This window comes from Eublepharis macularius, chromosome 8, assembly GCF_028583425.1.
Source record: "Eublepharis macularius isolate TG4126 chromosome 8, MPM_Emac_v1.0, whole genome shotgun sequence".
Lineage (NCBI taxonomy): Eukaryota > Metazoa > Chordata > Lepidosauria > Squamata > Eublepharidae > Eublepharis > Eublepharis macularius.
Window position 1 is genome coordinate 15320251 of NC_072797.1, and position 12531 is coordinate 15332781.

Consider the following 12531-nt stretch of genomic DNA (forward strand, 5'->3'; position numbering starts at 1 on the left):
AATTGACTGCATTGTTTATTGTATGTCTTATGCTGTCTGATCTAATGGTGTTTTATATTTTATAATCTAGCTTGAATCTCCTTGAGAAAGACAGGCGAAAAATGAAGTAAATAAATAAATAGTCGTTGTTGCTATTTTTTTTCTAGTTTTTCTTCTGCCATTCCAGCACGAGAATTCTTATAATATTGTACAACAACAATAAAGCCACCTTTAAAATATAATAACTAAAATACTAAACAGCACAGAATCAGAGAATGAAACATGTATATATATCAAATGCATTGGTAAACACAGCATGAAAGTCGGGAAAGATCAGTTTGTCAGGGAACTGGGTTCAAATCTTGCCTTTAACATGACAGTTAATATCTCTTCACTTTGGTTCATCATATGTAAAGCAGGAATAGCAGTGCAGCAATCTTCCTTACATCGTTGTTATGGGGAATAAACAGAACGATCACCATTAAGCGTGCAAAGCTGTAATCCTAGGCACTCTTTCTTGGGAATGAGTCCAGCTGAACATAATGGGTTGTACCCAAAAGCACTTCTCCATGAGGAAGAACAAGCTTTCTGTACCACGAGAAGGCTACACAGCAAGCAGAACAGAAACTTTGGATTCAGCAAAGTAGGATTTACTTTGAACGCACACGTGAAGCTGCTCTATATCAAGTCAGATCCTTGGTCTATCGATTTCAGTATTGTCTACTCTGTTTGGCAGCAGCTCTCCAGGTTCCGAAGTGGAGATCTCTCACATTGGCTGATTCCGCACACGTTGGATAATGCACTTCCAATCCTCTTTTTAGATCATTTGGAATGGATTTTTTTGTGCGCTGAACAAAAAATCCACCTCAAACGATTAAGTGCATTGAAAGTGCATTATCCAATGTGTGTGGAACCATTATCTACTATCTGAACCTATTAATTTGAGATGCCAGGGATTGAACCAGGGTCTTTCTGCATGCCAATCACTGAGCCACAGCTTCTCGCAGCTTTGAAGAAGACTCAGCTGTCCAAGTGGTACATGAACTATGCATAGTATTGTGTGTATGTGTATAAGCTGTCGTCACAATTGACTTATAGTGACCGCAGCAAGGGGCTTTTAAGGCAAGTGAGAAGCAGAGGTGGTATGCTATTGCCTTCCTTTATAGAGTTTTCATTGGTGGTTACCCATTCAAGTACCAACCCTGCTTAGCTTCCAAGATCTAACCAGATTGGGCTATATGCTGCCTCCTTCTCTCCTGTTAATAGTGTTATTTATTTTTTATTTATTTTTATTTATTTCAAATTTCTATTCCACCATCCCTGCAAGTGGGCTCAGGGTGGATAACAACATATTAAAATACAATAAAAGTACATCTACATTAAAACATTAAAACAACAGTGTAGTAATACACATTTAAAACAGGATTTAAAACAGGATGGTGGACAGCCTTCACAGGGAGGATTAAGATTTTATACACCCCTTTGTTCAGGCCGGCAGAGTCCCAACCTCAGCCATATGCTTGGCGGAACAACTCTGTCTTGCAGGCCCGGCAAAAGAATAGTGGGTCCTGCCGGGCCCTAATTTCAGCAGACAGAGTGTTCCACCAGGTGGGAGCCAGGACTGAAAAAGCCCTGGCTCTAGTCGAGGCTAAGCGGGCTTCCTTGGGGCCAGGGACCAACAACAGCTGTTTGTCCCCTGATCAGAGTGTCCTCCGGGGAATATATGGGGTCCTGTAGATACGCTGGTCCCAGTCTGACAGGGCCTTATAGGTCAATACCAGGCCTTTAATTTCAGCCAGACTGAGAATTCCATATTGCACTGCCTGCTGAAATTCTTAATCTCATACTATATCCACTGCTGGTGCCAGGGTTTCTGGCACCTGTGGTGACCCTGTGATGTGCGCGTGCGCAGCGCACATGCACCACAGCCTGCATGATGATGTCATCACACGATGATGCCATCACGCAGCACAAGACGGGGGCATTGGCTGGCAGATGGCTGGGGTGGTGGCCGGTGGAGGGTGCTCCACGCTCTGCATGCCACTCTGGCAGTAGCTTGTGGTTGCTGTGCCCAGCTGGGGGCATGTGGCGGTGGAGGCAGCAGCACAGGGCTGGCTGGCTGCAGCAGCTGTGGCCCAATCACGCCAGCTCTGCAGCACACACCTCCACCCCCAACACCCCCTCCGGCACCCCTCCGGTGCCCTCGCACCCTGAGGCCACCGCCTACCTGGCCTCAATGGGCACGCTGGCCCTGACTATATCATAAGATTGCATTGTTAGTTAGAGGAGTTAGACCCATTGACTCCAATTGACTTAGAAAAGTGTGACACTGTTTAGGATCGTACTGCTAGGGCCTTTGTCAAACTATACTGAAGGATGTTCTGAAAATTTACAATAAAGAGTTTAAAAATTCCACCATAGGTCCACCAGCATTTGCTAGCAATGTCCTCATAAATTCACCAGCTGGACTTCATCATGTGTCATATGCATTGATGGACATAGTTTATGGTGTTTATGTTCTCTATGCCCCTTTAGATATTCCATCCGTCTTCCTTGTGCGATGGGACTCAAATGTCTTTGTTGGGTCAATGCTTGTAACAACTTGAGCTCACATCATTAGCAAGTCAGCAGTCCATCAAAGCCAGAAGCAGCAAGAAGCAATCAGTTACATAGTTTGTAACCTGAGGAAAGAGAAGAAGAAGGTGAGAGGGAAAGGGGGCATGCGTGAGAGGTTGTCACAAGGCCCAAGGAGGCAACGCTTTAAAAAGAAAACTAATTAGAATAATTATATACATTATATAAAAAAGAGAGAAATGTGTCTTGTGCAAGGGGATAGCACAGAACTCGTGCTCATTTCATAGAATGGTATGAGGAACTAGCAAGGTGTGTGTGTTTTTCTTTTCTTTTCCCGGGGAGTCAGTACAATGAAAAATGTATATTATTATCTACATCCAGCAAAGGGAGACCTTCTGGGAAAAGAAGTCATCAAAGAATGATCATAACCCATTATTATGCCCTAGGAAGCATAATAGTGACTGCACTCAGAGGAGCAGTTTAGCAAGCTGGGAGGAAGAGACGTAGCCCTCGCATTGTGAATCCAGGACCTTGGACAACGCAGTTTCTCTCCATGAGATCAGGGCAGGAAAAAAGACTGTGGGAGCTTGGGAGGCCAAGTTGACAGAAGCAGTTAGGCGGACGGCTATTGTCAATTTCTAGAGGAAATACCTGATCTTTTGCCATTTTACCTACCTTGTATCCATAATCTGTCAAGGTAAGTGAGCCATTTTACGCACCAAAATTACCACCTGCGCAGCAGGTGCAGTTTGATATCGCTCTCTAGTGATATAGTAATAGCTGACTGGATCAAGGAGACCGTAAATCATATCAGTTTTTTTAGGAGAAATACTGACTCTGGGAAATTGGAAACTTATCGTGCCTCTGATGGAATCTTACCTGTCCCCATCCTGGTATGAGGCAACAATACCTTATTTTTGTTTTCCACTAATGTCCAAGTGGCAAGCAGTGAGGGAAGAATTAAGATGGGATGGGTTTGGCCATGATAAAGTTATATGCATGGTGGAGTTATACAAAAGGAATTCCCCATTGCCATTTTTTCTTGACCATCCCTCTTGAACTGGGATTCTCATGCAAACTGGAGGAGGTTCCTTAGTCAATTGAGCAAATGGATGACGTATAACATACAACTGTCCCCACTACTGGGGAGTATTCTAGTCCATTCTTGCTGGTTCATCCTCAGGGATATTAACTAGGGCGAGCTTCAGGCCATCAATGTGACTAAGTTAGGGCCGATACTGACAGAAACCAAGGCTAGCAATGCAGTTTGGGTTGCCAAGCAACCTCCACAATGGCCACTGAGAAGGCAATAGTTTCAACAGTGGCATGGCCATGAAGAGACTGCCTTAATGACAGCCAACTGGACTGTGTCTTAAAATTAGTTCAGGGGAAACAATATAGTGATTATATATTTGAGACCCAGTTTAGACTAGGATCTTTTACATTACCTACTGACTTCTAATTTTTTTTAAAAAATAGGAGATACAAGGGTTTGAACGTGTGACCTTCTGCTTGCCAAGCAGATGATGGTGATGATGGTAACAACAAAATCAACAAAAGTGTACTTATATATACCACCCTTCTAGAAAGATTAGTGCCCACTCAGGGAGGTGAGCAAAGTCAGTGTTATTATTATCCCCACAATACAGCTGGGGAGCTGAGGCTGAGAGGAACGGCTTCCCCAAGGCCATCTGCTCAGCTCAGGGCAGTAGTGGGAGTTGAACCAGCAGAGTGCTGATTCACAGCCCAACCACTATGCTACAGAAGCTCCCTTATAATAATAACTGTGCTTATATATTGCCCTTCTGGATAGATTAGTGTCTCGATCAGAGAAGTGAACAAAACCAAAGGAGGGTAAGCTGCTTTCAGTTCATTCTGCTTTATTTTCATTCGTGACTCATGAGTGTGTGTGTGTGTGTATGTGCGCGCGCGTGTGTGTGTGTGTGTGTGTGTGTGTGAGAGAGAGAGAGAGAGAGAGAGAGAGAGAGAGTGAGTGAGTGAGTGAGTGAGTGAGTGAGTGAGTGAGTGAGTGAGCGAGCGAGCAAGAAAGCTGGGCTGCTGGGGCTGGCTCTCCAAAGGAGGGTAAGCTGCTTTCAGTTCATTCTGCTTTATTTTCATTTGTGACTTGTGAGAGAGAGATAGAGAGAGATAGTGAGTGAGTGAGTGAGTGAGTGAGTGAGTGAGTGAGTGAGTGAGTGCAAGCCAGGCTGCTGGGGCTGGCTCTCCAAAGGAGGGTAAGCTGCTTTCAGTTCATTCTGCTTTATTTTCAGGAAATACCTGGAGATTTTTGGGGAAAGGGGCCTGAGGGGTGGGTGTTGCCTTCTGACACACTTCCGGTGATGTCAAGGGGCGTGGTATATGCTAATGAGATATGCTAATGAGTTATGCTAATGAGTTCCTGCAGTTCTTTTTCTACAAAATGACCCCTGCATCTTATCAATATAACTTGAAAGTGATTCGGCTAACTACTCTGACTAGCAAATAAAATTGCCATGCCCCCAAAGCTGGGACGAGGAGGAAGAGTGAGGCTAGTGGAGTCTATTGGTTCTCAAGCCTTGGCATCTTTCTCTTGCACAGGGGGCTGGAGGGAGGTGTTGAGGAAACCCAAGCTTCCATAGTGCTGTATTCCTTGAAGGCTCCCCTGGATCCGGTCTGTGGACCTGAGCTGTGCTTTGCCCTTGGAGGGGATATCTACTGGATATCCTCAAACCCATGACAGTAAGAGATGGGATTGCCGTCAGAGTATCAGCTTCCCTGTGGGAAAATCCTTACTCTGTGTTGTGATATTGAACACAGTGCTTAAGTATTTAATCAATGTAGCTGCTGTGCTGTCACAAAGGGACAACCTGATTTGCAATATATTTATTATTACGTTTTTAACCCTACAAGTCCCCCAGGAAGCTCGGGGCAGCACACACCCTTCCCCCCTCCACATTTCATTTTCACAACAGCCTTGTGAAGAAGATTAGGCTGAGAGGGAGAGGTTGGCCCAAGATCACTTAGGAGGATTCATGGCAAGGACTTAAATCTGGGTCTCCAGGCACTCTCACCAGTACACCATACTGACCGTCTGCAGTCCACTCAAGTAACTATGGCTACCATGTCAATAAACAGTGAGTAAGCAATCAATGTCAGGTCTGTAACCTCTACATCCATGTCATTGTTATAGGGGATGCTAAGTGCCACTACTGTGTTTTGATTTCATATTGCAAATGCTATATGCATCACTTTCGTTTCTCTCTCTCCCAGCCTGAGAACCCAGCTATGTAATCTCTTTCTTTGAAGCTCACCAAAATGACCTTGTAGTGTCTAAAATGTTACCGTTTCTTTCTGTCTTGTCTAACTGATGTATAAACTCCAGCAAAAGTTCCCAGACTTCTTCCCGCTCAAAACTGGTGGGTTAGGGAGGAGGGAAATGTTTGAGTATTTAGACCTGTACTTTCCTCAAGCCTCTACTCCTTTCAAGGAAGTTGTACTGCTTGGAGGCTTTTTTGCTTCTAAGTAAATTATGGACCTGTATATGGAAATGATCTGATTTCTGAATAAAAGCCATTTGACCAAGAAATTGTGTCTTGCTGCAATGATCCAGGGATCTATCTGCTGTATCCTGTCATCCATAGTCTGACAATCACCCTGTCCATTGGGGAAGAAATAGAGATTGTGTAAGCTTCCCAACTAAAAGGCCTCCATCTTTGTCCTCAATGATGGAAAGGCAGCCAGTATGATGAAGTGGAGCAGGAAGAAATGAAATCCAGTTGGACAACCTTGGACATGTTGCTCTCTTCATGTCTTACTTATTTTTCAAGGTTTGAGTGTGCAATATTCTGTATGGACAAGATCCTTGGAAGGGTAAAAGTGAGTAATTTGTTCCTAGGCAGATTCCTTAGTCAGGCTTTGCAAAAACAAAACAAAACAAAAAACCAAAACTGGGAAATCCCACATTGGGAATCCAGCTGGCTGTTAACTGGGCTGTGTGCCAGAAGCCTGGAGAAGAATAGAGACTCAATCAGGGGAAGAGCAGCTGTATTTGCTTTGTATTAACTTAGAGGGAAGCCTGTTGAGGGAACTCCCTTTCTATGCCGACAAAGATGCCTATTAAGCTAAATGTTTAAATAAAGCATCTTGAGGAAGAGGAAGAATTGAGTTCAGTAGCTTGCTATTCTATGCAGACCAGGGCTTTTTTTCAGCAGGAACATGGTGGAACGGAGATCTGGAACCTCTTGAAAATGGTCATATGGCTTGTGGCCCTGCCCCCTGATCTCCAGAGTTTAGATTTAAATCCACTGCTCAGCAGTGCAGAGGGCAATCTAAACTCCCCTCTGTCTGGAGATCAGGGGGCGGGGCCACCGGCCATGTGACCATTTTCTCTAAGGGCAACCCACTGAGTTCCACCACCTCTTTTCCCAGAAAAAAAGCCCTGATGCAGACCACCATGGCTACTCACCAAAAAGTACACCATCATTTTCTTTCTGAGTGGCCGTCTATAGAGTTATCTGGCCATGCTTTCATTTCCTTTTCCCTGGCCATGGTTGCTGGGACAGAGATTTTTGGGTACCAGTCAGCCTATACATTGGAGCATCCTTACAAGGTACCATTCTGTGCTGCCTGATGGAACAGCAGTTCTTCCATCTTCTTGAAAGGGAAACAAAATACTAGAACAGATACCCCAAACAAGCAAAATCTGGTATTCAGCCCAGCTTGATATTTAAATCATGGCTAAAATGATTTAAGACGAGGCTACAAAATAGTCCATACTGCACCCCTCAGATTTGCGAGTAGAATGTTAGTTCTGCGTGGATTCCAAGTCGCCAAGACTCCATAAACATCAATGGGCTTTGATTAATTGGCTCAGCTTAATTAGTCATTTGCAGCTCTGCAGTTCTATCAATAAAGGAACATAGTAGCATTCGTTTTGTGACCGCAATTCCAATTAGTTAAATATGCAAATTGCCGAGCCACAAATAACCAATTCTGAAATGATAAATAAAAGTTGCCAGGAGATGCCGGTCTGGGGGAGAATGGGCCCTCCCACCCGCAGGTGCAGATCTTGAGAAATGCACCATGCCTTCGCCACATATGGATGTCAACACCTTGTCTAACGCTTAAGCAATATTAACTCACACACTGTCTGACAGCCAATTGTCACCTACTTATAAATATAGAAACTATCTCTGTGCCCCACGAGATCAGCTTTTGAAATTGCAGTGCTCTTTCCAGCCTCCCTGTGGAATGGCGTGTGGCCCAGGGGTTTCCAAAGAAGGCAGGGATGTTTTTAGATTTATTAGCCCTTTAACTTTCATGCAGTGATCTTTGGTGTATGTTTCAACATAAAGAAGGCCTTCTTTGACGTATTTGCGCTTACTGCTTAGATGCCATTTCCCCTACTGAAACTTGCTTCTGCAGTTCATTTCTTTCTCCTCCACATTCAAGGAAGAGAGACCCTCTTGAGAAACCTTTCTTGGAAAGGCATGTTATACACATTTTAAATAAATTATTTATTTATTTATTTTATTCGATTTATATTCCGCTCTCCCCACACTAGCAGGCTCAGGGCGGATTACCGCCGTATACAATTAAAACACGTTAAGTAATTGATACCAATTAAAATCATAAAACAATTCAGATTTGCACAGTTAAAAATACATATATATATACAGATTCATAACGGCACAGCAGCCAGCCAACAGACCTTCACCCATCACCAGAGCATCATCGTGGGGACTGTTTATTTGATGGAGGTATGGCCAGTAGTGAGGGCATATTCTGTAATCTACCAGCCAGGGGGCTTTCCCTAGCACCGCCTAAATGCCTGGCGGAACAGCTCCATCTTACAGGGCTGGCAGAAGGATAACAAATCCTGCCGGCCCTGATTTCATTAGACAGAGCATTCCACCAGTCTGGTGCCAGGACTGAGAAGGCCCTGGCCCTGGTCGATGCCCAGGTGGGCCTCCCCGGGGTAATGGACCTTTAGCAGATGTTTATCACTGGAATGAAGAGTCCTGTAGGGTTCATATGGGGAGAGGCTACTAATGCCTCAACTGTAGAATAACAGTGTTCTAAGAGGCCCACCTCGTCCAACCTCCTGCTCAATGGGGAAAGTCAGAGCTGGAACATCTCTCCAACAGATAACTGTTCAACTTCTGCTTGGAAACTTCCAGTGAGAGAAAGCCCGTTCACTCCCTAGGTATTAGATTCCATTGCACTGGTGGGATGTTTCTCTTAACATTCAATTAGAATCTGCTCTCCTGTAACTTAAACTCATAAGATCTAGTCTTGGCCAATGAACTCATGAATCACTTCCTAGAGATCATAGATACATAGATCCAAACTTCCTAGAGAGGATACAGAGTGCTCAAGATTTTCTGAAGAGAAATGAGGAAGAAGCTTTGGGCAGGCTGGTCAATAGCTTATGTTTGGAGCTTCTTGGTGATGGTTTATTGATACACTTCTATCCCTGGGTTACTAACAGTGAAATCCTAAGCAGAGTGACTCCAGTTTAAGCACATTGATGTCAATGGACATCGATTGGAGTAACTGCTTAGGATTTCACTGTAAGTCTCTTTATATGAAGTCTCCAACTGAGGTCTCTTCTGGGTGAACATTGGCTTTAACAGCATGGCTCCAACAACAAGGGAACAAAACAGGACTTCTTCTTACCATGCCCTATTCCCATAACATCATCTTCCAAAAGATGTATGGATATTACATGTCTTTTCATTTTTTGTATATGATTGTTGCAAGCATTTTTGTCCCATTTATTTTCTTTAGTATTTTCTCATTTCTTTGCTCATTTCTTTCATGCGCTTGCACATGATGTACTAACAGAAAGGTATTTTATGGCATTTATACAAAGGCATCCATTTAAATCGTAACTACGTTATTCAGTTTTGGTACTTCTGTTGGGGGGGGTTGGGGGGGGATGTGACAACAGTTTTATTTCTTGCTCCAAGAAACGAGAACTTTTAACCAGAAATTCAGTAACACTCCAGGAATTATGAAAACTTTTATTTTTTCCAGTGATTTCACCTCATAAAAAAGAGGGGAAATATGATTGGCTGCTGAATCTTGTATTGTGCAGAGGGTTGGACTAGATGACCCTTGGTTTTTTTTCAAGCTCTACGTTTCTATGCTTCTATAAATCTATGTTTATATGAGGTACCCAATGAGTGGGGCCTGATTCCCCATTAGGAGACCACAGAAGTATAGCTAAGTCCTATGAAGGGTCAGTAAGAAGAAGAAAAATAAAGGGGTGGTGATAGTGCCTTTTGAGACATAACTGGCATGAGTGACTGTTCGGAGATATAACTGACGTGAAAGCCAGTTTGGTGTAGTGGTTAAGAGCAGCAGGACTCTAATCTGGAGAGCCAGGCTTGATTCCTCACTCCTCCGCTTGAAGCCAGCTGGGTGACCTTGGGCTAGTCACAGCTCTCTCAGAGCTCTCTCAGCCCCACCCACCTCACAGGGTGATTGTTATGAGGATAATAATAACACACTTTGTAAACCGCTCTGAGTGGGTGTTAAGTTGTCTTGAAGGGCAGTATATAAATCAAATGTTGTTATATTATATTATATTATATTATATTATATTATATTATATTATATTATATTATATTATATTATATTATATTATATTATATTATATTATATTATATTATTGCTGTTTATTAAGGTATTTACTGCCTGGGGAACAAAATAATGTCAGCAAAAACTATTAGCACTTTATTAGTAGTTTTAAGAACATAAGAAGAGCCCTGCTAGGTCAGAACTGTAGTCCATCTAATGCAGCATTCTTTTCATCCAACGGCCTTGGAAGGTCAACGAAAATGACACAGAGGCCTCAGCCTTCCCTTGATCTTGCCTCTTAGCACTGGTAGAGTGAGAGGTCTACTGCCTTTGAATATGGAGGCTCTCTTTAATCTCCATGGCTAGTAACCACGGATAGTCTCATCCTCCATGAATCTGTCCAATCCCCCTTTAAAACCAGCAGCCATCACTCACTACACCCTCTGGAAGCAAATTCCATACGTTAATCATTTGTCGTGTAAAGAAGCATTTCCTTTTGTCTGTCCTGACTCTACTGCCCATTAGCTTCATTTGATGCCCTTTAGTTTTGATATTTTGAGAGAGAGAGAGAGAGAGAGAGAGAGAGAGAGAGAGAGAGAGAGAGAGAGAGAGAGAGAGAGAGAGAGAGAGATTTCCCTCCACTCACTCTACCTCATGCATAATCTTATAAACCTCAATCATGTCCTTTTTGTAAGCTGAAAGGACCTAAACTCTTCAGCTTTTCCTCATAGGAAAGGTGCTCCAACCTTTCCAGTGCTCCACACTGGCATAAAATGTACAGCATGTAGGCATGTAATTTTCAAAACCACTAATAATTCCCATGAGGTTTCTCTGTATTATTATAATAAATATTAATGATGTGCTTGTATACTGCCCTTCCAGACACAGCCAGTTTGGTGTAGTGGTTAAGAGCGGAGAGACTTTTATCTGGAGATCTGGGTTTAATTCCCCACTCCTCCGCTTGAAGCCAGCTGGGTGACCTTGGGTCAGTCACAGTTTTTCCAGAGCTCTCTCAGCCCCACCCTTCTTACAGGGGAATTGTTGTGGGGATAACAATAGCATACTTTGTAAAACACTCTGAGTGGGTGTTAAGTTGTCCTGAAGGGTGTTATATAAATCAATGTTATTGTTGTTGTTGTTAGTGCCTCACTCAGAGCTTTGAACAAGATCAGTGTTATCCCCACAATACAGCTGGGGAGCTGGGGCTGAGAGGAGTGGCTTACCCAAGGCCACCTGCAGAGCTCATGGCAGCCGTGGGAGTCAAACCAGCAGAGTGGTGATTCACAGCCCAACCACTTAACCACTGTGCTAGAGCAGCTCTCTTAATAATACCTGTGCTTATATATTGCTCTTCTAGACAGATTAGTGCCCACACAGAGCAGTGAACAAAGGCAGGGTTCTTATTATTCCCACAATACAGATGGGGATCTGGGGCTGTAAGGAGTGGCTTGCCATAGCGCCCCCTGCAGAGCTCATGGCAGTAGTGGTATTTGAACTGGCAGGGTGCCAATTCACATCCCAACCACTTAACCACTATGCTATGATACTGTAATAACATAAAGCTAGACCACAGTGGTGGCAACTGCAATATACTCTTTCCTTATTTCCTATTAGGTGTCCAAATTGGAAGGAGTGTTTTCCTGAGGGAGAGGTGGTAGTAAATGCTGATTTCCCAGTCCTCAGTCCTGTTCCTGTATAGACTACAGACCTTTGATACTTTATTCTCACAAAAAGGACAGGAATCATTCAGACAAAGAGGGGATAAAGAGCTTTTTTCAAATACTGTGGGAGAGGCTGTCCAAGGTGGATGACAGTTTGTGCTGATCACAGGCTGTCATGCGGGCTGTCAGAAATGTTCTGCAAAGGGATGAAAAAATGGTGACAGCTTTTCCTGATACAGATTGACCAACACTCAAGTTATCATATCGGGAAATATCAAAAATCATGGCAAGCCAGGGGGACTGACACTGCCAGGTGATGGATTAATGTGGAGGTAGGACCCAGATGAGCTGCTAAAAACCTTCAGGTAGTCACATCAGTGGCTCCCAACCACAATTTTTGCTTTCTTCCCCTCTCTCCCCTTCCCATTGCAGAAAGGCAAGAATTTCTATAGCAGCAGAAAAGACCAAAAGTTCAGTAGCACCTATAAGACTAAAAAAAATGTATGGTAGGGTAAGAGCTTTCATCACAGTTCACTTCTTCAGATACAACTAGAATGTGAGTCCGTATGTCCTCATATCTTGGAGATTGGAGTGATTTCAGATGCCAAATGACAATAGCCGGTGAATGACAATAGCAGGCTTGCTTGGATTGGGTGGGGTATGCAGAAGGGTAGTGAGTATGGAAAAATCAGCATTGGTAATGAGACAGGAAGGCCAATTCTCAATTCAATCCAGGTGGTTACATTGTCTTGAG